Source organism: Prinia subflava, chromosome 3 (genome assembly GCF_021018805.1).
Source record: "Prinia subflava isolate CZ2003 ecotype Zambia chromosome 3, Cam_Psub_1.2, whole genome shotgun sequence".
Taxonomy (NCBI): domain Eukaryota; kingdom Metazoa; phylum Chordata; class Aves; order Passeriformes; family Cisticolidae; genus Prinia; species Prinia subflava.
Genome location: NC_086249.1, coordinates 65,322,715 through 65,345,175, shown reverse-complemented (window position 1 = coordinate 65,345,175; position 22,461 = coordinate 65,322,715). Strand labels below are relative to the sequence as shown.

Genomic DNA, 22,461 nt, shown 5'->3' with positions numbered 1-22,461 from the left:
TGGGGGAGGGGAAACACGTGGTCGGCTCAGGTAAGCCGGAGCCCTGGGGGAAGAGAAGAGAGTGGACTGGACTGGAACTGAACTGCCCCGTCCAGGATGGAGGGGTGGAAAACTGTGGAAGTGCCTTCTGTGTGTGCTCACCCCCCCCTTCCCCCCCCAAACTCCGGGAGAAAGTGCCCAGCCACGTGGGAGTTGAGGAGCCTGGGAGTGCCTGTGTCTGCACCCTGCCGAGAAAAAACTGTTAACCCTTGCTTGGCAGAAAGAAACTTTTCTTAGACATTGATTCTCATGACTGGTGATTTTGGAAATAAGGAGAAGGAAGCGGCCTGGGACCGAGATGATAAAGCATGATTGGAAGGAACCCGATGGGAGAATGAGAGGAGTAGCCTTGGAGCTGGACTTCTCTTGCATAATGTCAGCCATAGACTGAACTTAAGTCTCTTTTGAACATAAACTGCATTTTTGGGTGGATGCAGCTGCCCCTGCTTTTGCTACAGTGACTGGCACTTGAAGAGTGGAGCGAGCAGAGAAAAGAGGGGGAGGGTGAGGTGGTGCCCTCTGCCCTCAGGGCAGACCTGCTCCTGGAACCCTGGCCCCTGGGTGAAAAGGGGAGAGCTCGGCATGCAGCATCCTTAAAAAGCCCTGTATGCAGTTTTGGCCTATGAGACAGCGGTGAGAGCGCTGGACATAGGAAAAAGAGAGAGTCACCCTGGCAGACTTCTCCGTGCGGTGCCACGAGTGACATGGGAACACATAAGGAGTAGACCTGTGTGTTCTGGAGAACAGTCTGTGGTGCCAGAGAGACTCCTCTCTCCCTTGCTGAATTGAAGATGAGTTTGTTTTTGAGTGGTGATTGTTTAATCTAAAACCCAAAAGTTGGTCTGTGAAGAGTGATGTGTGGGGAGGTAGAGACTGGGAGAAGAAATGTTCTAAAAAGTTTTTATTTCTGTCTCTGTGTGTGTTTAAGAGTATTTCTGTCCCTGTTCTTATGTAATGTAATAAAGTTTTGGTAGGTTTTTTTTGTTTTCAAGATTTAAGCCTGCTCTGCTCTGTTCCTGATCACATCCCACAGTAGCTGTTAGGAAAAAAAAAACATATTCATGGGTGCATTAACATCTGGCCAGTGCCAACCCATGACAGACCCCCTTTGTGAACCTGTTCCCAAAGGTGAGTGATCAGATCTGTGATTTTTCTTGATGATGTTTTACTGTATCTTGAGCCTACTTTTAGAACCACCCCACTGTGGGATCTAGTATGTGTTGGGAAGAGGAAGAAGAAACATGCTGTTATAACTTGGAAAAGAATTTAAGCTGTCAGCTAATCATGTCATTGTATTGCACCCAGAAACAGACTGAGAAAATACAAAATCTGCTGTTGATATCTGACTCAATCCCACATCAAAGACTGGATTACTGACTAAAAAAGGAAGTGTGGAGCAGTAAAGTAGATGTTCTTGTCTCCATTCCTGCACTGTAAACAAAAGCACAGCTTGTCTCCTTACAAATAAAAATGCAACACAGAGATTCTCTTCAGTTGCTGCTTTCTCTTCCTCTCTAGGCTTACTTTTGATACCACAAGTTTTAACTCAGCTACTATGCTGAAAATATATCAAAAGCATAGAACTGAAAAAAAATTTCCAGTATTTTCTCAGAAATGCATTTTCTAATCAGATTATGAAGTTTTAAAAAATACAACTTTTCATAGAAATTATTCCTCTCTGATTTTCATTTCTGAGACAGTTCTTTCTGGCAGGACATTTCAACTTCTTTCAGGCAAGATGAATGTCAGTGATAAACTCTGTGGTGCTTACCAATGATGAATATTGAGCTACATCCCTCAGTGTGTTTAGTGTTATGAAATGCCATAGGAAGTCTTGTGTCTCGGTGCATCCCACAGGTACAAGAGCTTCGATCTGAAGCCACTAAACATAAATAGCTAAACATCAAAATATGTGTCTTCTTTAAGTTCAGACGTAACTGCTGGGGGATTCAAAGAACCAGCCTGATATCTGCAGCAGTTTAACCTCTCCCTAGGAAAGCTGGCCTTGCAGAATTCATATAAATGTGTAAGTTTCATAAATATACAGCTCCAATCCAGCAACCCATGAATAGTGCTGCTTCTGTTTTGAACCCAAGCATCCATCCCTGAACAGAAAATAACTGCTGATCACCCAGTGCTCCCACAGCCTAGCAAGGCTGACCACTGATTTGATGTGGCTGTGGTTGACTGGCTGGATGAAAGTAGTTACCAACAAAAGCAAGATATCAGTCTCCGGGCTAGCAGCAATGCGAGTAATGCAATAACAGGTCTAAACATAACATGTCAGAAAGAGGAAAAGAAATATTGAGGGAAAAAGATTATTTCTTTGTTTCCCAGATTGGTAGTGTGGACATTCAGGAAGCCAAAATGAAAAGCAAACCTGTATGACTTCAAGAGTTTCTTCTCAAAGGTATGGAAGTCATGCCTGATCCTCTCTTCTAACTGAGTGCCCATCTACATTACCTCACTTAATTAACCTAAATATAAACAAAGAAACAGAACTGCTATTTCTGGTTAATTTGAAAATTTAGATATATTTTCAAAACAGGATTTTAGTCACAACACAGCTCTTCAAAGAGAACAGGAACACAGATGGATGAGAAACAGCTGAACTTTCACAGTTTAAGTTTTTAGCCTGAAGATATTGATCCAAGAGAGAAAGAATTGAGTAAATAATGGATGAGGGCTGAAAAGCGAAGAGAAGAGAGAAAGGTGACCTCTATTTAAAGTAATTCTGTGTGGACTGTAAGTTAAAGACACTGAGTTTGCACTTAAGTTGAGCTGTACCATTGTCAGTGAGAAGGTATGTCAAAGTGCAAAAACTGCTTTTTCCATGCACGGGTGAGTCATGGGAGCTGAGGGCATACACTGTATCCACAGACCAACACCACCTTCTCCACCACACTCCTGTTTCCTGTGAAGCATCAGCATGTGGCAAAAGAACGGGAGATGATAACAATGACCTTGGCAGACAACACACTCACCTTTTTCTTCTTCTAGATGAAGAGAAGGAAGATTGGATCCAGATCCCACAGACAGTGCAGCTGAGAAAGGTTTGCCAGAAGCCTCAACCCAAAAGTCTACAAATGTATGCCAGATTACCTGAGAAAAATAATTGATGTCCCAGAGTTTGTTACCCTCAGTTTTATTTAGGTTGATGTGCCTGCCTTAGCAGAAGCATGATTTCTTGGGAGCTAGTAGGAAGGGAAATCATTCCAGTGGAGTAAATCCTGGATATGAGGCAGTTTAAAGCACGATAGCTCTTTGTGCCCTGAAAATGCTTTGTTTTTAAATAGTCCTCTTCCAGAAAAATGCAGCTGAATAATGAGATGTCTGTTTTACAGGCCGCCACAGATTTGCTTTTGAGTCTGATACCAAGGATTTGTGATTTCATGGAGACATTAAAGGTTATGGCATAGGGTTGGGTGATCTAAATGGAGATAACAAAACCTGGTTCAAATTCTATTTCTAGCAACACAAACAGTTCTGAAGTAAGGTATCTTCTCAGAGCAGTTGCATCTTTCTCTGTTGAGGAGCTCCAAATGGCAATTTCTATCTTTCTCTGAAGAAAATTAGCATATCTGTAAGGTGAAGAATCGGAGCGTCTGGTTCCTAAAGTGAAAAAATATAGGCTCAGTCTATGGGGAAAAAAAGCCTGCTTCTTAAAAAAAAGTGAATTAATTACCTAGATCTTCTCTTGCACACTCAAGTGTTAATATAATTTCTTGTTTAGCATTGGATTTTGGGAAGTTAGGTTTAGCCATGTTAGGGTTTTTTTTTTAATTTTATTTTACTATTTATATACATACCCATATATTTAAAAGCTTTTGGCACATTTGGCCACAACTTAAGGTAAAGCAGAAATGGAAATATTAAGAAAAGTAGGCTACTGAACTACTATCATCAATATCTACAACCAGTGTAAGAAGACCAAGACTGAACTTACACAAACTAGATATTTGGCATAAAAAGATGGAAATAATTACATGACTAAAGAGGCAGAACTGGAACACAATGAATGAATATATTCAAAAGCTAATGTAAGTTAAACAACAAAGGAAATTCTCCAAAAATAGTTCAGGAGCATAAGCAGATGAGATAAACTGCTGAAAATGCTGATGTAGGTTTATAAGTCAATAAAACTAAATATCTGGGCATGTCATGTAAGCTTAAGTGGTAATCATGACATCTCTTCCCTTGTGGTGTGCCCTCTTCCTAAGTGCCCCCTCTTTTTCCTTCAGCCTCATGGATGAGTTATATCATGTCATGCTTCTCCTCCACACAGGAGGAGTTCCAGGACATGCTCAGCACACTCCAGTCATGCTCCAGCAGTTTCCACAGTCAGCAGGGAATTAGGGAGCAGCAGAGACTCTCAATTTTCATAGCAGGGAGAAAAGTATCAAATTGCAACACCCTCCCAGACATCAGATCAAGATGGTATCTCCTCACTTTGCTGAGAAAATACCAATTAACAGCTCTGATTTTGGGAGCAGAGCTGTAGAAAGGGGAAAGATGGGATTAACGCTAAAAATGGGTTTACTGCTCTGCCTACCTGGGCTCTGAGGGCGACCCTAGCACAGGCCATGATGGTGCCTGTGGGGTGCCATCCTTAGCACGTGAGAAGTCCTGGGTTGGTGACTGAAGCAGTTTCTGAGCACTGCTCAATCATACGAAGGCAAATTGAAGTATTAAATCAAAGTCCACGGTCCATCCAGTCAGCAGCAAGAGCTGGAAATCAGGCCAGAAAAAGGACTGGAGAAGAGGTTTCCTTCAACATTGGCTTGGGGCCATTCTGGGGACAGGACTAGAGATGATTGTACCTACAGCACAGCTCAGGAAAGGTCTAGGTGCACAGGACAGAGCTGCCCTGGTGCTCTTGGGCCAAGAAGGCATGCGTGGAAACCACAGGGGAGGCCACTCAGGACCATCAAGGCTTGGAATAGGGAACATGGTTAAATCCCAGTAGAGATGTCTGAAATTAGTTCTTAATCTGTATGATTTCCTCAGCACCCTCATCTTTCACCCTGACATCTCATCTACTTTCCAGAGGATTGCCTGATGCTATAAAAGGTTTTTGTTCCACTTGTGCCTCTGAATAGGGCACAGGCAACACAGTTTGGATGAGCAGTTGGTACAGTGCCCCTCACACAGCAGAAGCCTCCCTCCACTCCTCATGGTGCAGGCAGCCATCCCAGCCCTCTCCCTCTGCATTATGGGCTTGAGGAAAGAGACAGGAAGTCATAAAGACAGACCCAGGGAATTCCTGCTGCATTTGGGAGTTCATGCCGGCAGCTGGTAGGGCACTCTCTGAGGAGGAACCTACAGAGTCTGGACACTGATTCCACCAAATGGGCAAAAGAACACAATCTTCTAGGAAGATGCCTCTCCATTTGAGCAAAACCACTGTAATTCCTCACATTTATGCCTAACAAGAGATGATTTCAATAACCTATTTAGTCAAATGCATGCTGATATTGTCACTAAACTGTGCACCTGCCACTTGATCCAATCATCCCTTGCTGTAGTCTTTGCATTCCTCAAGCTTCTCTTTAAACTATTCAGTCTACATCTGGCTTGTAGTATGACATATCTTTCATTGAGATTAAAGACAGATGAATGTGTTGTAAATAATATAATACCTCTTGCTTGATTAGTCCTAGTCTATTCCATGGGAACCTATTCCTTAGTTCAAATCTTAAATTTCCTATTAAAAAATAAATGATTGAGATGAGACTCCACAGGCTTCTACAGGTAATGTTTTACCACACTAGCATCAAGCATAAAGTTAATGATAAACAAAATAAAACAAAAAATCTCAATTTTCAAAAAAATATAATCAGGAATTACATCCCTGTTACAATTTTTGGTTGGTGGAAAAAAAAATCTTAATAATATTATTATATCTTAAAAAAATTAGGTACTAAATTACTTTAAAATTACTTTTCCTGGGAAAAATCATATCTGAAAGACTGACTATTTTAAACAAATTGTGTAAGTTTTCTGCATTCTCAGGGATGTTTTCTTGCTTTCTATGACATATTAAATATTACAAATTTACTAATAATGTAGTCAGTTTTCCAGAGCAAAAAAAGAAAGGTGTGGCATTCATAATGCTTGAAAATATCAAATGGTGTACACAGAGGGAACAAAATTGCTAGATGTTACTGAAAGCAGAGTGATAGCTTGCTGTTTAAACCTTTCCTTGTCACAGTGATCAACTTGCCAGATGCAAACTATTTTTAGTGGCTTTCCCTGCGTATGGAATGTGGAAGCATAAATAAAGGAGATTTTCTCTGTGCAGGTGGTCTGATTTATAAATAGACAGTGAATAACTAATATAGTTAACACCATATATCAATAAAAATCTAAAGGAAATATGATTAGGCATTGTTACAAAATTGTAATTTTAAGGACTAATTTAATTCTAAATGTAAAAAGCCCAGTATTTTACTTCTATATTTAGTGAATTTTAACCTTGGTATTGTTTTAAACCCATCAGTAAAAGAGATTTTTTAATTTAATCGGGCATATAGAAGCTTCAATAATAAAGTATTATAGATGCGCTCTATTTTGACTGTTATTTAAAACTGCTTCTTCTTTTACACTTAAACTGCACCACCAAAAATAGCATGTTAGAGGCAGTGAGTTGGTCTCATTCAAATTTTTTGTTTGACATGAAAAGGAGTTGTAGATGGGAAAATGGAGACACACTGACATAAATAATTATACATTCCCAAGCATATTTTCAGAGGACACATCTGGGCTGTGTATGGATATCTTGATATACTAAAATTCAATGGCCTGCACTATGCACAAATCAGACTAAATGATCAAAATGGAATCCTTTAGCTGTAGACTTAATAAGTTATGTGCAGATTGAAATCCTCTTGAACTGGAATTAATACTTATTAGCCAGACTTTCATATTATATCTTCATCTGAAAACTCTCTAATTATAGGGAATCAGATATAAATGCTGACAAACAGGATAGCCTGAATCAGTGAACTTGATTTGACCAGAGTCATGACGGTAATTTTTAATTCCTGGATTATTTTGAAATTTGTTTCTTTTTTAAAACTGAAAGGAATGCAACATTTTCAATATTTTTTTAAACATAAATTTCTTACATTTACATATTTTGCCATATTTTGTTGAACTTTTATAATTTTCAAGTGACAGTCATCTTTGATTATTGACATATTTTGATTGTTTTTACATATATATAATATATTTAAAATATATGTAATATTTATATTTATATATTTTCTATCACTTTTATTGGTGATCTATTTCTTATCACAAGAGACTATTTTTTCAGGAGAACTTTTGCATTAAAATGAATTCATAACTTCTAAAGAGATCAGTTCCTGAAAATAGGGCTTTACTAGCTGAATGCTGACAGACATTTACCTGAAGCATTACACTCAGCACTGACCAAGTCCCCAAGCACCACCTAAGCACTAGAAATTCTGTACCTTGTCTTTTCCCTACGCTTTGTATTCAGATGAAATTTTTCAATGTGTTCCTCTGTGCAAATACTTTCCCTGGAAAGATATTGTACCTCTGGGAGTGCAGGTGATTTTTGTGTGTTCTTTATTGGTGATAAGAACCTGAGAAACAGATAATTAAATATGAGAAGCCTTCCTCCATGACTATTGTGTCACTGTTCTACACTTTCCTGTATATTGTTAAAGGAGTATCTTAAAATAGTTCATGGTCTAAATGTTCAAAAACAGCATTAAAATTACAGCTAGGTTGTGCTCAGCATTTTTGCCCTGTGAAGTGATTATGAAGGAAGAAAACACATCTACTCAAATCTGCATCTCCTACACCACATTTTCAGCTTGTATAACAGAAGGTATGTAAGTTATTATTATTTTTTAAGTATCTTTTTCAGTATACTGTGGTCCCAGCATAACCATGATTTATAACCTATCATCCCAGGTTTTCTGAAACATTTGGTTTACATCGAAATGCAACTAGAGGTGATCGTTTGGCTTAAGAAAACTCTTTATGCTAATATGTAATTAATTATTTTGGATTTCCCAGGCATATTTCCAGATATTTTTGAAGGAGAAAGAAACAACTACCTCATTTATTAAAAAAAAAAAAAAAGAAAAAAAAAGGCTATAATATCAAGGTTAACATTAATATTAATATTAGAGAAGTTATATATTGAGAAGGTGCAAGGTTAGCATGATAACTGTTTGCTCATGTTCACACTAATTGGTTTAATTATAGCCACCCCCTACAACACTCTCCCCACAGAGAAGCAGTACAGCTATTTAGGGACGTACTGCCCAAACATGTTTGCATGACTATCAGGAGACTGAAAACCCAGAAATCCTAGCCCAGTGGTCCCTCTGCAGCCACAGAAAGACCAGGAAAGTAAAGCATGTGCCACTAAGTCTGCTATAAGATGGATTATATCCACTTTTGAGTCCAGCAGTGATGGCAAGACTGGATTTACAAGGTCAAAGATACACTGGCTATGCCCAAGCATTAAATGTGAAAATGCTGAAATTTTAGCAAAGCTTGCTTGAGGAAACAGAAAAATTATTTTTTCAAGAGAATTAAAAAAAAAATCTCTATTGAATTTATTTTGTAGTTCCTTGGCAAATTTATTCTTTTTTTTTGCGCAACAATGCTTAGCTGATGTACAAGAATTATTAACAGATGGTATTTGTTTATTTACTTATTTAGAGACTGAGTGTTTGCATTTTGTTTTGTATTGAAATCTAAACAAGAGAATATCCTGACTGTATTGTTTCTGTTAAATGTAAAGAAAAGCTGAAAAGTTACATTAAGAAAGCTTTTATTTATATGCACCATTTATGTAATTATTTATGAATGGACAATATAGAAAACAAGTGTATTAAAAAGAACAGTTGCCCTGAATATCTGTTCATGAAATATTTCCAGCATCAGTAGAAAGCTGACTTCTCTCCAAGACTGGAATTCTTTTGTGATCTTTTAAAAACAGTAAAATGTAGTAAAAATCAGTAATGTTTGGAGGCTTTCAGAACCCACTTAATTATTCAGAGAACAATTGTTTCAAAAATGTTTAGATTATATCAAGTCTGCACTAATAATATCTAGCTCGAGACAGTATTTTGTCTCTCTTTTACTAATGCTATCCAAACCACTAAAGCATCCCAAAGGGAGAAGAACTGGAAGAATTCAAAACTGTCATGAAGCTATTACTGCTGGGCAGACTGCTTCATATCCATGTGTTCAGCACATCTATTTCAATTTGTTTCTGGCAAGAAGGAATATAAAATTAAGGATTCACACAGAGGAAGAAACAGGAATAGTGTTCAATGATTTCAAAGTAGGCAATAAACCAATTTATCCAACAGTACAACTACAGATACTTTCAACTGAATGTAATTATGTCAGAGCATCTGGAGGAACATTCTCAGGGCAAGAGGGATTTCTAATATTTAATACAGGTAATTGTGTAAATCTATGTATAACTTGCCTTCTGGGAGTACACGTACATTAGGCAAATTATATACCTATCTGAAAGTTAATATATTTGGGTGAAGCTTTTTTCCATTTGTTTCAACTCTGAATGAAAGTAGATAGAAACCCCACTTCAACTAGAATACAAATGTCATAGTTTTTCAGCTTAAAAAAGTGTTACATTTTTGATTGGTTCGAGGCTGGGTTTTTGGCTGGTTGGTTGGTTTTGTTTTGGGGGGTTTTCTTGTTTGTTTGTGTGTCCTTGAGGAAGATAGGCTTTCAAATACTTACAGAAGAAAACTGATAAGGTGCCTGTGTGCTGTGCTTGCTGCTGAGCTGCTCTGCCCAGATGCAATCAGAGGAGGCTGCTGGGGGCTGGCTACCCAGTCAGAGCACGAATGGCCCCAGCCAAAACCCCTGCCTGTGCCAGGTTTATAATGGGGACAGGAGCCCATCCATACTACAAAAATTCTACAGTTGAGGGGAGACGGATGAACAATCAAAAGGTTCAGAGTTTCAGATCTTCAAAATTATCCCAAATGATGGGTTCAATTTTTCCTGAGCATTGAGGGCAGCTTTACAGTCAGTAATGAAGGTAGTCTGAACAGTAAAGCTGCCTTGGAGCCTTGACTATAGGCCACTGTTGCTGAATAAAATACAGGCCTTGCAGGCTAAGGTGGACAAATTTCCAATAGAAGGCCCTGTAACAGAGCAAAAATAATAAATTGAAGCTTTTCAGCTGGAAGATGTGTTCATCTACAAAAAAGCCCAGCTTTATGTGCATAACTTCTAGCCTCCAACATCCAAAGGTCTATCCCATGACACATGTAATTCCTGCATTTCCAGAAAAGCACATCCAACCCTGTACCCTTGAATATACTGGAAAAGTTTGGTACAGGGTAACTATATTTTAACTACTGTTCAAACAATTTATCAATGCTGATCTCCGAATTCCACTGCCCTGATTACTGTTGATTTTGCTGGGTGTCCAAGAATCCAGATGAGAAAGCAGCTTCTTGAAGCTTTTCTTAGTGCATGAGGGGTTTTTTTATCATCCCTCAGATTTATAGAGACACTAGGGAAAGGTCATGATGGCCAGTCAATGTAAGAAGAAGAAATGGAGTGTGAGCATATGCAGAAGTAAAGCAAAGTGCCTCAATAAGAAGGAAATCCTCATTCAAGTAAACACATTTTTGTGAGCATATCTGGGGCTGAATAGAGTGAAATAATAGCTCAGAAAAAGGGAAATGATTGACAAGTGAAGCAGGTTTTGGTTGAAAATATTTTAGATTAATAGAATCTTCAGAAATTATTTTAAGCTTTTGCAACCGGTGTGGCTGTTCTCATATCCTGATGCCAAAGTGTAGGATGTACCTTTCTGTCAGACCTCTCCAGTAACAAGAGCTTTCAGCTCTCAAAATTCCTGAACAAAGATACTAGACTTGGTGCTTTTAAGCAATCTCTTGGTGATTCATCCATTTGAACCTGAATATGGTACATGCTTTATATTTGTACATCTACTCCATTTCTGATATTTCCCTACAATTCATTGCTAGGTGGTTTTGTGGTTGTTTGGGGGTTTTTTTTCTCTCTCTTTTTTTTTTTTCTGGTACATGTGCTTGTACACTCACTCCCTGGCATATCATGAGTGAGTACTGATATTTCATAAGCAATTCCTTAATTTTTCCAAGCAGCCTATTTCAGTTAGAAAGAATGGTGATGGATTTGATGGGACATGGATTCTGAATGGAACTCAGAAGAGAAACAAACAGATTATGGATTTCCACATTACTTGGCCTTTTGCAATAGAGGCCTTGATGCACAGACCAGCAAGCTACTTACAGTGGGAAGCCTTTCTCACAGTACTGTAGAAAATTCCTGGCATGTAGAATGACACTTCATGGGAGAAGCTAGTGCAAGGGATAAATTCCCTTATGGAATAAACAAGTTCCTAAGGCCTTGCTGATATTCTGTGCATTTCAACTGTGGAACCACTTGTCTGGCAGAATAGCAAAAGCACTCATCTCCTGAATGTGGACACATATATGATTCAGTTGCCCACATACATTTAGTCAGGACTGTTTCAGGCACTGCAGGTATCCTGCTTAGCTACTGACTGCCAGTCGAGAAGAATGGTGACTTTCTGAGATCTGTGTTTACCTCTTGGCCTCCTATCTTGGATACTTTTGTAGACCTTGCAAGATGTTATGTGCCTATCAGTACAGATGTAGAAGAATCCCACTGTTTTTTTCTTCCACTCTGGTGTCAATCAAAATTGGTTTGGGTTGTCATCTTGACATGGTCCATCTCTGCCTACCAGTATTTAGAGGTATTATAAGTATTCCTGGTCTTTGACATGATAAGTTTGCAATTAGGCTTGCTCTTTGCCTGTGGACAAATCAATTTCTTTGAATGACAGCTTGAAATTGAAACAAAGCTGTGTCTCATCCAGATGAATATCCAGATAAACATTTATCAGAAGCAAAATATTTCTAAATGTCTTCCAAGTCTATCAGTTCCAGTATCAGTCAGGGAGAATGTGCAGTTCTGGTGATTGTCTGACAGCTGCTGTACTTGACTTTCATAAATGGGATTATAATTGATGTTGGTGGAGCATTTGAAAAGTCATGAAAGAAAATAATATGCTGGTTGTCTGAAAGTGCTAAGGTGGGTTCCTATTTTTCTTCATTTTTCAGATTGTTTCATAATTTGAAGATATTCACCTGCATTCATAAGAAAGTGTGTGGTGGTGTGGTGGTTAGGTTTTTCCCATTTACTGTATGTTTTTCCCTTTGAACCCCCCAGAGAGAGCTAGACTGTGAGAGAAGGAAAGGCAAGTGATCTGAAGGAATGGGACAAGGAAAAGAAGGTCAGAAGAGAGAGACGATTTAGTGAGAGATTTAAGAAAGAAGGAGAGGGTGCTGAGAGAAGGATATAAGAGAGAGAGAGTTTGAGGCAGAAAAAAAGATGAAGGACATAGGAGTGGTTTACTAAGTGGTGTGGATTTAGTAGTGTAATAGTTGGGAAAATTTTAAAATGATGGGTTCTATATTGTATGTTCTTTGTACTCCCTCCCCTAATTGTTATGCATAAGTTGATACATCCTCCCTACAAGCTCCTATTTTTAGCCCCTCTCAGTTACATGTAACTTTACCCCCTTTTCCTGCCGTTGTGTTACCCCTCCCCTTGTTCCCGATTGGCCCGAAGGTTGCAACTCCTCCCCTTGTCTCCCTAGTGATATTTACTGATTGGATACCACAAAGAGGGAACTCCCATTTCTCCTCCCCTTCCCCAGGGTTTTATAAGCTGTTGCACTCCTTTGTTCGGGGCTCAGCTCAGCTCTGCTCAGTCTAGCCCTCAGTTGCTGTTGGTGAAGTAAAGTTTCTGTTCGACTGCTGACTGACTGAGCCCTCCTTTCTTACACTCCGCTCCGTCGCTTGGGACATCTAGCTGAGGTTCAGGCTTCTCCCAGGCAAAAGAACCTGCGGAGTTGACCTCTCCGATCGCTGCGAGGGGCAACTCTTCTAACACTTGCTCCGGTGCCTGGGCTGGCACGGGGTGAGGCCGAGGGGCTTCATAATCAGCACCGCGACAAAAGTGTGTACAAGAAGACTGAATATCTAATGTTTCATACATAACAAAACCATTCTCTTTCATATCTTTTTAGCTCATATTTTTCTCAGTCTTGGATTGCAATGACTGCATATAAATTTTCATGTCTACAGTTTATGATCCGTTGCTATAAATCACACATCACACAGGTACAGTTATTCACTGGTATTAGTTAGAAACTCGGGTTTTGTTGCCACTTCCAAAGTGGTGTGTGATGACAATAGAATGAAAATGACATTATGATGTACATATGTTACTGACATCTGGGTTTTATCCCAATACCATTACCTGTTAAGTATTTTCTTTCTAGACAGCTATATTGTGTCTAGTCAGCATAGAAGTACATGAAGACATAATTTTAGGCACAATAATCGGGGACTGGTCATTCCATCTCTAACTGAAATTAATTCCAAAAAGTCTGGAAAATAATGAGATATTTGAAAGACGTCCTTTCATTTTAGTGTTAATCAAAATAAACTGATACTTAACAGAATTAGCACTGACTGTTTCTACCAAAAAAAAAAAATCCAAGAACTGTTAAGACCTGCATCTTGATCATAATGACCTTCAATTAAAGTGACTTTCAGTTGCAGAGAACTGGATAATGGATACTAGTGCATCCATTATCCAGTGCATCAGTACAGCTCTACCATTCCTACAGTACATTAGTGCTACATTCGTCTCCTTCTGCAGGTTGTACCTTTCAAAACATAAAAAGAACATTTCTTTTACAGGTCTTTTCAATCTCCTTTTTTTCATGAGAACCTGTCTAGTTTAAACCATCCTATTTCATGAAAGTTCAGAACATATGTTGTAAAGACATGACTGTGCTCTTTAATCTACACATCATTACACATTCTTTGATAGTTTTATTATTCTTTTGAATTTTATACCTGCACAAGGAACATCTGTTTCTCTTTTTCCTTCTTTTTTTTTAACTACATTGTGATACATCTATTACAGTAACCAATTTACTTCCTGCTTTCTTCCTCTATACTGCATGTAAAAATATTTTGTGCATCAAGAACAATGGCTAGTAGGACTATGAGGAGCAAAGTGAGCATCTTGTTTAATTTCTGCTCCAATTGCTTTTACATACAGGTCAAACCTGTGCTTATAGTATTTTCTTCAATATTTCCTGTAAATTTAATCTCTGCAGGGGGTGAAATTTATTTCATTTTCCACTGTTTTGCACACTATTTTACTAGAATCATGCTGATTTTAAGTGTATATGACATTTCAAGTTCAATGGAATGCCTTTATTGGAATATCAAAATTCATATATTTATTAAATCTGAGGAAAAGTTTCTTTTTTGAATACTTATCAAATAAGACTGTGTATTCTGAATAATTCAAGAATGGAAATACATATCTTGAAAGGAGCTTAATATTCTTTGCCATTAGGATATTCGTTGGTATTGTCATTGTCTTCTGTAATTAAGGATTTCTGGACTCGTCATTAACAGTGACAAGATTCATTCTTTCCAGAATTGGGTTATTTATACTCAAGGATCTCTGAGTATTTACTGTAGAATGAAGTCAGATTCAATTATTTATTTTTAAATATTCAGACAAAATTATTTGAATATGTGTGAAAGAGACACACATAAAGATATAAGTTGATTCCCAAACATTTTCACTTTTTCATTTACATCTTCTATTGTGGGATCATTAGTTAAGTTTGATTATGAAAGGGTTTGAATTTTCTTATTCCAAGACTATGAGACTAGGAAAGGAGAAGGAAGATCTTAGAACACAAAGAAAATGTAGGGTGGACTGGAAACTTTGTCTGGAAAAAGGCATTCAGTTCAAAAGAAGAAAGTGACAAGGTGGATGGTGGGTGTGACACGAAAATCAGATTTGTGACTGAAGGAAGCAGCTGAGCAAACAATGATAGAGTGGAATCTGATGAAAAGGAGTAGATCAGCTGGTGGGACAAACTGACCTTGACATGAAGCTAGAAAGGAAGAGGTGAAAGAATGGGAACAAGATGGAAACTAGAAGTTTCTTTAAAGAACATACTTTAAAAAAGAGTTAATTTTTGAAACTGCGGGAAATTATTCAAAAGAGAGATCAATCAAAATCAGTTACCATTGAGTTAAATAAGTACCAAAAACCAACAGGAAGAAGGAGATTTGTATTTAGGAATTGGAGACACAGTGGAATTGTGCACAGAATGACAGCTGCTATAGAGAATTTGTTTACTTCATTCTCTTCATTTTATCTTTTAGTTGAAACAGCAGAGTTTTTGCAGACCCACTTCAAGACTTACTTCAAGACCCACTGATAGTCATCGTAAGTACTTGTATGAAAAATGAGGGAAAAAAGCAACAGGATTTCTTTTTGTTCTGGACTGCTTTCTTCAACTTATTAAAAATAAAAAAAAGAGCAAAATACATAAACCAAAAAATGTTAGAGCATTAATATCTGGCTGGAAAGTCAACCAGTTTAAAAAATTAAAAGTAAGAATCAAAGTCACTTCTACTGAATCAAACTGTATTTTTCATTGCATCTTTATTTCTAATAAAGCACTGTGAGGGAGTATTTTACCCTACTGAAAGGAGACTTGTAATTCTAAATTGTCAGAATGGTCTTTAACCAATAGTCTCTCCAAACCCATTTCCAATCACAGGCTGTAAGGTATTATGAAGCAGACACATGTAAGCAAATTGTCATTTTGGGTCTGGTCACCCTGTCTTGGAGGGAAAGAGGGCTTAAATTTTTCTGCCCTGTTGGCTTTAGTACTATTTAAAAGTCCAGTGCACATTATGGATATAGACAAATCCTTATTATCTAACCCAAGAGTTTTTTTAAGTTCAAATTCACATGCTGTTCTTTTTCTCTCTGCACAAATTCAGTTTAAATTGTCCATTACAATGATAAGTAATACTACCAATCCTAAATAAGTCATCACTTGTATACACAAATTTCCACAAAGGTGCTTCTAGAGTTTTCATTGCTAATCAATAATTCCAGTTTATTTTTGATAATGAAACATGCTCAGAAATGAAGGAAACTGTATTTACGTTAGTATTGATCCAACTAGTTTGTCAGATGTGCATGCCAAGTATGAAGAATACCAAAGACTTAGATGTTGGATCAGATTTGAAATTTGGAAGTTCCTTTATAGCCCTAAGAATTAATCTCCTCCTCTCTTATGTGCTTTTGTAACAGTTCCTTATGTGTCATTGCAAGGTGACAATTAATGACACCGATCTGCCTGAAAAAAATACACCCAGTTTGAATGCTTGTAACAGTGACAGAAAGCATGGATTAGACACTGTCTGCCAACAGCAGAAATTGGACAAGAGCCTTTTTCTAGACTCAGTGAGGAGGAATAATTGCTCATTGCTATCCAACTGAGTCTGTTACTTTAGGAGAAAAGAAGTCTAAGGTTTATAAAATACGCAGTAACTCTCCCCTACAGACACAACAGACCTAAGCCAACTAAATATCTTTAAAAAATCTGGCTAAACACTCAAGATGGACAAAAAATTGAATAGGGCAGTCTCTACCACTAGAAGATTCTTTTGTTTAAAAAAAAAATCCAGATTTATGTATTTTTCTTTATACTGTTACAGGAAAAAAAAAAAAATAAAAAGGTTTTAGGGCCAAGACCAATTGTATGGGCCAAGAGCTGGGCCTTTCCCCTGAGTCACAACAATCCAATGCAATGCTGCAGGTTTTGGACAGAGTGGCTGGGAAGTGGCCCAGCAGAAAAGGACCTGGGGGTATTGGTTGACAGCCACTGACCGTGAGCCAGTGTGTGCCCGGGTGGCCAAGAGGGCTGGTGGCATCCTGGCTTGTATGAGAAATGTGTGGCCAGCAGGACCAGGGCAGTGATTTTTCCCCTGTACTCAGCACTGGTGAGGCCACACCTCAAGTCCTATGTCCAGTTTTGGATCCCTCACCACAAGTAGGACACTGAGGTGCTGGAGAGTGTCCAGAGAAGGGCAATGGAGCTGGGGAAGGGTCTGGAGGGTAAGTCCTATAACAAGAACCTGAGGGAGTTGGGGTTGCTTAACCTGAAGGAGTCTCAGAGGAGATCTTACCATTCCCTACAACTACCTGAAAAGAGGTGGTAGCCAGGCAGGGGCCATCCTCTTCTCCCAGCTCATGACAGACCAAGAAGACATAAATCCCACCTGGGTCAGGGGAGGTTCAGGTTGAGCATCAGAAGACATTTCCTCACAAAAAGGCTTGTTAAGCATTGGAACAAACTGCCCAGGGTGGGGTGGAGTCACCGTCCCTGGAGCTGTCCAAGAAAAAATTGGCCATGGCGCTTACTGTGAGGGTGTCATTGACAAGATGGTGATCAGACAAAGAAAGGTTGGATTGGATGATCTTAGAGGTCTTTTCTAAACAGAATGATTCTGTGGTTACCTAAAAGGTAATGGAGGTCAGTCTCATCTCCTAGGTTATAAGTGCTAGGACAAGAGAAAACAGCCTCCAGTTGCACCAGGTGGTTGAGATTGGATACTAGAAAAAAATTCTTCACAGAAAGGGTTGTCAAGCATTGGAACAGGTTGCCCAGGGGAGTAGTTGAGTCGCCATTGCTGGGGGTATTTAATGGACATGTAGATGTGTTGCCATGAGACATGGTTTAGTGGTGGATTTGGCAGTGCTGGGTTAACTGGACTCAATAAACTTAATGGTCTTTCTCCAAGATAAAAAATTCTATGACTCTTGGTTATTTGATTCTATGCTTTTTTTTGTAGCTGTTGTTTTTCCACAAAAATACAGCAAGTCCATAAATGCCAGAACAAATATAAACAGGTAGATTGTTTGAAAAGAGGTAAAGTTCAAATGTCTGCCCTAAATACAATGGAGACTTGAAGATTAGCATCCATCAGCCTCTACAGAGTCCTAATCTGTATGATTTTGTTCCCATTTCTGTTTTTCTTCTAAACCATTATGAAAACTCCAGTGATACAGTTCCTATCATATTTTCAACAATAACATTTACTGTGGAAAATATCTTTATCACAACCAAGCCAATGAGGCAAATCTTAAAACACTCTTTTCAGGAAGTAATAAGGACGATAAACTTAGATTTCCAGAAAAATTATCAGAGGTATTGTACTTTCATAAATAAATCACCTAGTTTCTGATATTGATTACAGCTTGAGGAATGCTTAATTTCTTAAGTAAAGTTTTAAATAAAACAAAATCAGAAGAAATATTTGAATTATATGTTTCATAAAATTAAACAATGTTTTTCATGCCCTTTTAAATTGGTTTGTGGGTTTTACATTGCTCTTCAAAAGTAGTGGTATGAAACATGCCTCAACATAGAAAAATGTGAGTTCTCATATGTGAACTACCATTTCCCCTGTCACATTGAGTGATATTTTTCCAGAGAGAGAGGTAATAATTTTTCATCTTCATAACTGGTCAGCCTGTCTTGTAAACAAGTCATAGGCTGAAATATCATCTCATTTGAAAGAAACTAGATTATGATTACATTTCCCTCAGGAACAGAGAGGTAAAACAGTCAACATGAGCAAATCTGTTGCAGCTAAACCTCATAGAGGAATAGATTCCTATTCCTAACATCTTAACATTCATAAAGAAATTACAGGGATTAGTTCTCATAGACTTGCACAGGATTCTTTTCCATGGCTTTAGAATAATGGAATCATACTTTGTCACATCTCTAATGCTACAGAAATTAAAAAAAAAAGACAAAGATTGTCCCAGATGGAGAACTGGAAAAAAAATAATGCTGCACGAATTTTCTTTTTCCATACTCTAGTCCAGCTTCATGGAACAGTAATAATAAGTGTTCAAAAATTTAGTGGGATTTGATGTATTACTCTCAATTAATACAACTTCATCTCTTGTGAGAATGAAAAGCACACAGAACTTTCATGGAAGGAAACGTGCATTTACAATGAAGGTTTCCCTAAATCTGCGTGAGTTATCTACTTGTTATTGTCTTAGTATTCAGAAGATGAAATAGAAGGATATAGGAATAACAGGTGACTGGAAGAACTCCTAATTTAATCTTTATAAATACACTGTGGCTTAAATACTTAGTGTTTTGGAAAAGTACAGATTTTTTAAAAATCAATATTTTCCATTCTGAAAGTCTAAATTAATTTTCAAACTGCCCCAATCATATCCTTGAATGGAGGAACCTCTACTATTTATCAAATATTTCAAGCTGTTGCTGCCAACTTTCTCTACTCATTTACTGAGGGTACTCTTCAAAAGTATGGCTAATCACAATTCTGTGTCATTGAAGACAAAAATACCCCAAATGGAACAGAAAACAGGTTTTTTACATACAGGTTTTTATATTTTGCAGCTGCACAGAGTTCCTATGATTTACTGGGTTTTTTTAATCTTGTCCTAGACATATGAAAATTACATTTACTCTTTTTTAGTCATCCAGAAGTATCAGATTTGCATGTGGAAATTGAAAGCAAAATATTTCTAGTTAAAGTGAACTAAATTTTTCCAGGTAAATTTAGTCATTTATGTGAAAGAAAAGTGTTTACATTGATTTCAGTGCAACAACAAGCAGAATATTAGATGACAAATCTATTCAACATTGGTCAAGAGAGTATCTCATTTGAGACGAAAAGACTGATTCATTACAATTGTTGTACATTATTTTCTGAAATGTTTTAGTTCACAATGCCAAGCAAGATCCATCTCTAAGGCTGTCTTTCTCCTCATGGGAAAGAGTACTTCTTGGGAAGGGCCCTTAGTATTCTCCAAATTTTTATGCAGCAGAGGAAGGTGAATGAAAAAATTACACAGATTTAATAAAAAGACTCCTTTTTGTCTCTGTTGGCAAGGAGATTTTTTTGTACCTACCTAGCTACTTATCTATATGTACATAAATACATATGTATATATGTACGTGTATGCATGTACATGTAGCTACGTATATTTATATGTACATATTTATATACATGGCACTTACTCTTTATGTTTCATTGGGTTTTTTTTCTTTAGGCAACACAAAGTTACACAATTTCACGTGGTATTTTTAATTTGAAAAATATTTTATTCTTTTTATGGTTTGTGTGTGTTTTTGTTTTTTTTGTTTTTTTTTTTAAATCTGTATACAAGAACATGAATGAACTGTCTCTGTGCTCATTGCAATATTTCAGATACTTAGAAAATATGTGCTCTGGCAGCCAAGATGGAAAGCCTCATCCTGGGGTGCATCAAACACAGCATGACCAGATGGTCAGAAGAAATTATCATCCCTCTGTATTCAATATTGATGTGGCCTCACCTGGAGTGCCAGTGCAGGGCCCCACCATTTAAAAAGAATGTGAAGGTCCTTGAAAGTGTCCAGAAGAAGTCAGCAAAACTGGTGAAAGGGCTGGAAAGAATATCCTGTGAGGAGTAGCTGAGAAGTTTGGGCTTGTCCAGTTTGGACAGAAGGAGGTTGAGGAGTGACCTCATTGCTGTCTACAGCTTCCTGAGGAGGGGGAGTGGAGAAAGAAGTGCTGATGATCTATTTAGGTCCTTCCAAACTGAAATAGTCTATTCTAAATATATTTTTTTGAGTTTGAAGTATACGCATCCAAAACACAGCATGAATTCTTACTAAATCTGTACAAAACTTGGCAGATTTAACCAAAATTTTAACCTCTCTTTTTCCTCTTCATAACAGGTTGCATGGTTTAAAAGTTCAAATTTTGCTTTGAGTTTTCTAATTACCTGAAAACAAACCTTCATAAGCATTATAAATGCCTTGCCCAAGTTAATTTCACTAATTTTTCTCTCCAGAATATGGAGAGAAATATTTTCAATCAAAAAGATCATCTCTTGATCTCAAGGTATATGCTTCTTTAAGAGCCAGAACAAAATGTTTTGGTTAGTTTGAATTTCCATAAAAGATGCACAGTTTCCAAAAATTTTATTTAACTTATGCCAAATTTTTTAGTCAAAACTCAATTTTAATTGATTTTCAGTTTAATTTAAAGTGTGTTTCCATCTTGGACACTTGTAAATATAATGAAGTTAAAAAAAAAATACAGCAATAGAACAGAATTGGACAAAGAAAACATATTGGTTGAGAAGACCAGCAATTTGGGCATCATTTCAGAAAAGCACTTAAATGTGTGTTTAAAAGGAAAGTAGCTTCATTCGAGGCAGACAGTAGACAGTGCGTGAGAAAATGTAGAAGACTGTCTCAAAAAGTAAAAGATCCCAAGGCAGTTACAATTTGGCAAGACAAGAAAGCCTCAAAATCAAGCAGCGGGAAATTGACCAAGACTGAATAAGCAGAGTGTTTGGACAACTAAGTTATATGGAAAGTTGCAATTGAACTTGCAAGATGTGCTTCAAAGTTTATTAAAAATTTGTGTCTGAGATGTACTAGATGTGGTTATCGTTGTGTATCCCTACTAGCTGGAGAGATCACTAGACAATAAAGCAATCTATAAAATTATTATCAATTGAATAGAATGCAAAGGTTCAATATTCCTGCTGAAGAAGAGGTTTTAGATGCAAAATGTAGTAAGAAGTAACAGAAACAAAACCAAAACCTAGCAAACAAACAAAACAAAAAGAAAGTATATAATCTCCTTTCAAAAAAAGAAGTATATAATTTCACACAAAACATACATGCCACGGGATGTTGTGGACTTGATGAATTACTTAAGTTCAAGAAGTTTTCAGCAGGAAAATCCAGCTGGAACACTAATAAAAAAAAAACCCTCGAAATTTAGGGTTGTTTCAGGCACCCTAAAAACTTGTACGTGGATGTTAAACCTGAAAGACACCTTTCTGTTTTATTGATAGAGCTGGTGAGATAAACTTGGGTACTTCAAGTTACATCAGGCATTCACGCTTATGCATCGGATGTTTACTTCAGCATGAACTGAATCTCTCTTGAGGTTCTATTGACTGTCTGGACTAGGCAGTTCATTAACTATATTTCAGTGCATTACCTATAATTAAAGCTTAGACATGTAGCTCACAGCTAAGCAGTTGCATGGAGACACCCAAATGAAAGTGTATTAATGTTTAGCTAAATACTGAAAGCAGCTACTTCCGAATCAAGAAAGCCCTGAGTAGCAGACTGACAAGAACTGGAAAAATATTCCAGGAAATGATCAATGACTGTTTTAGTTTTTGTAAATTCTTTTCTTTAAGCAGCTACTATTAGTCAATGGAGACAGATGGTAAGTTGTGGGGCTGACATTGGTATGAATTTAGGCTGTGTGAAAGGCAAGTGAGCAACTTTCTCATGTTAGCCTGAGAAATCTTAAGGAGGAATTCAAACAAACCTTGGGAAGTGAGAAACCATCTGCAGGTGGTGGTTTTTCCAACATGTTTACTGGCAAAAGAAATGTTTATAAAAGAGTGTAGAAGCTG

General features: G+C 37.6%; 1 protein-coding gene across 1 annotated transcript in view; it reads right to left on the bottom strand.

The window, feature by feature from the left end:
• GPC5 (glypican 5) overlaps positions 1-22,461 on the bottom strand; it is a 615,376-nt gene that overhangs the window by 10,774 nt on the left and 582,141 nt on the right. The window lies entirely within an intron of this gene.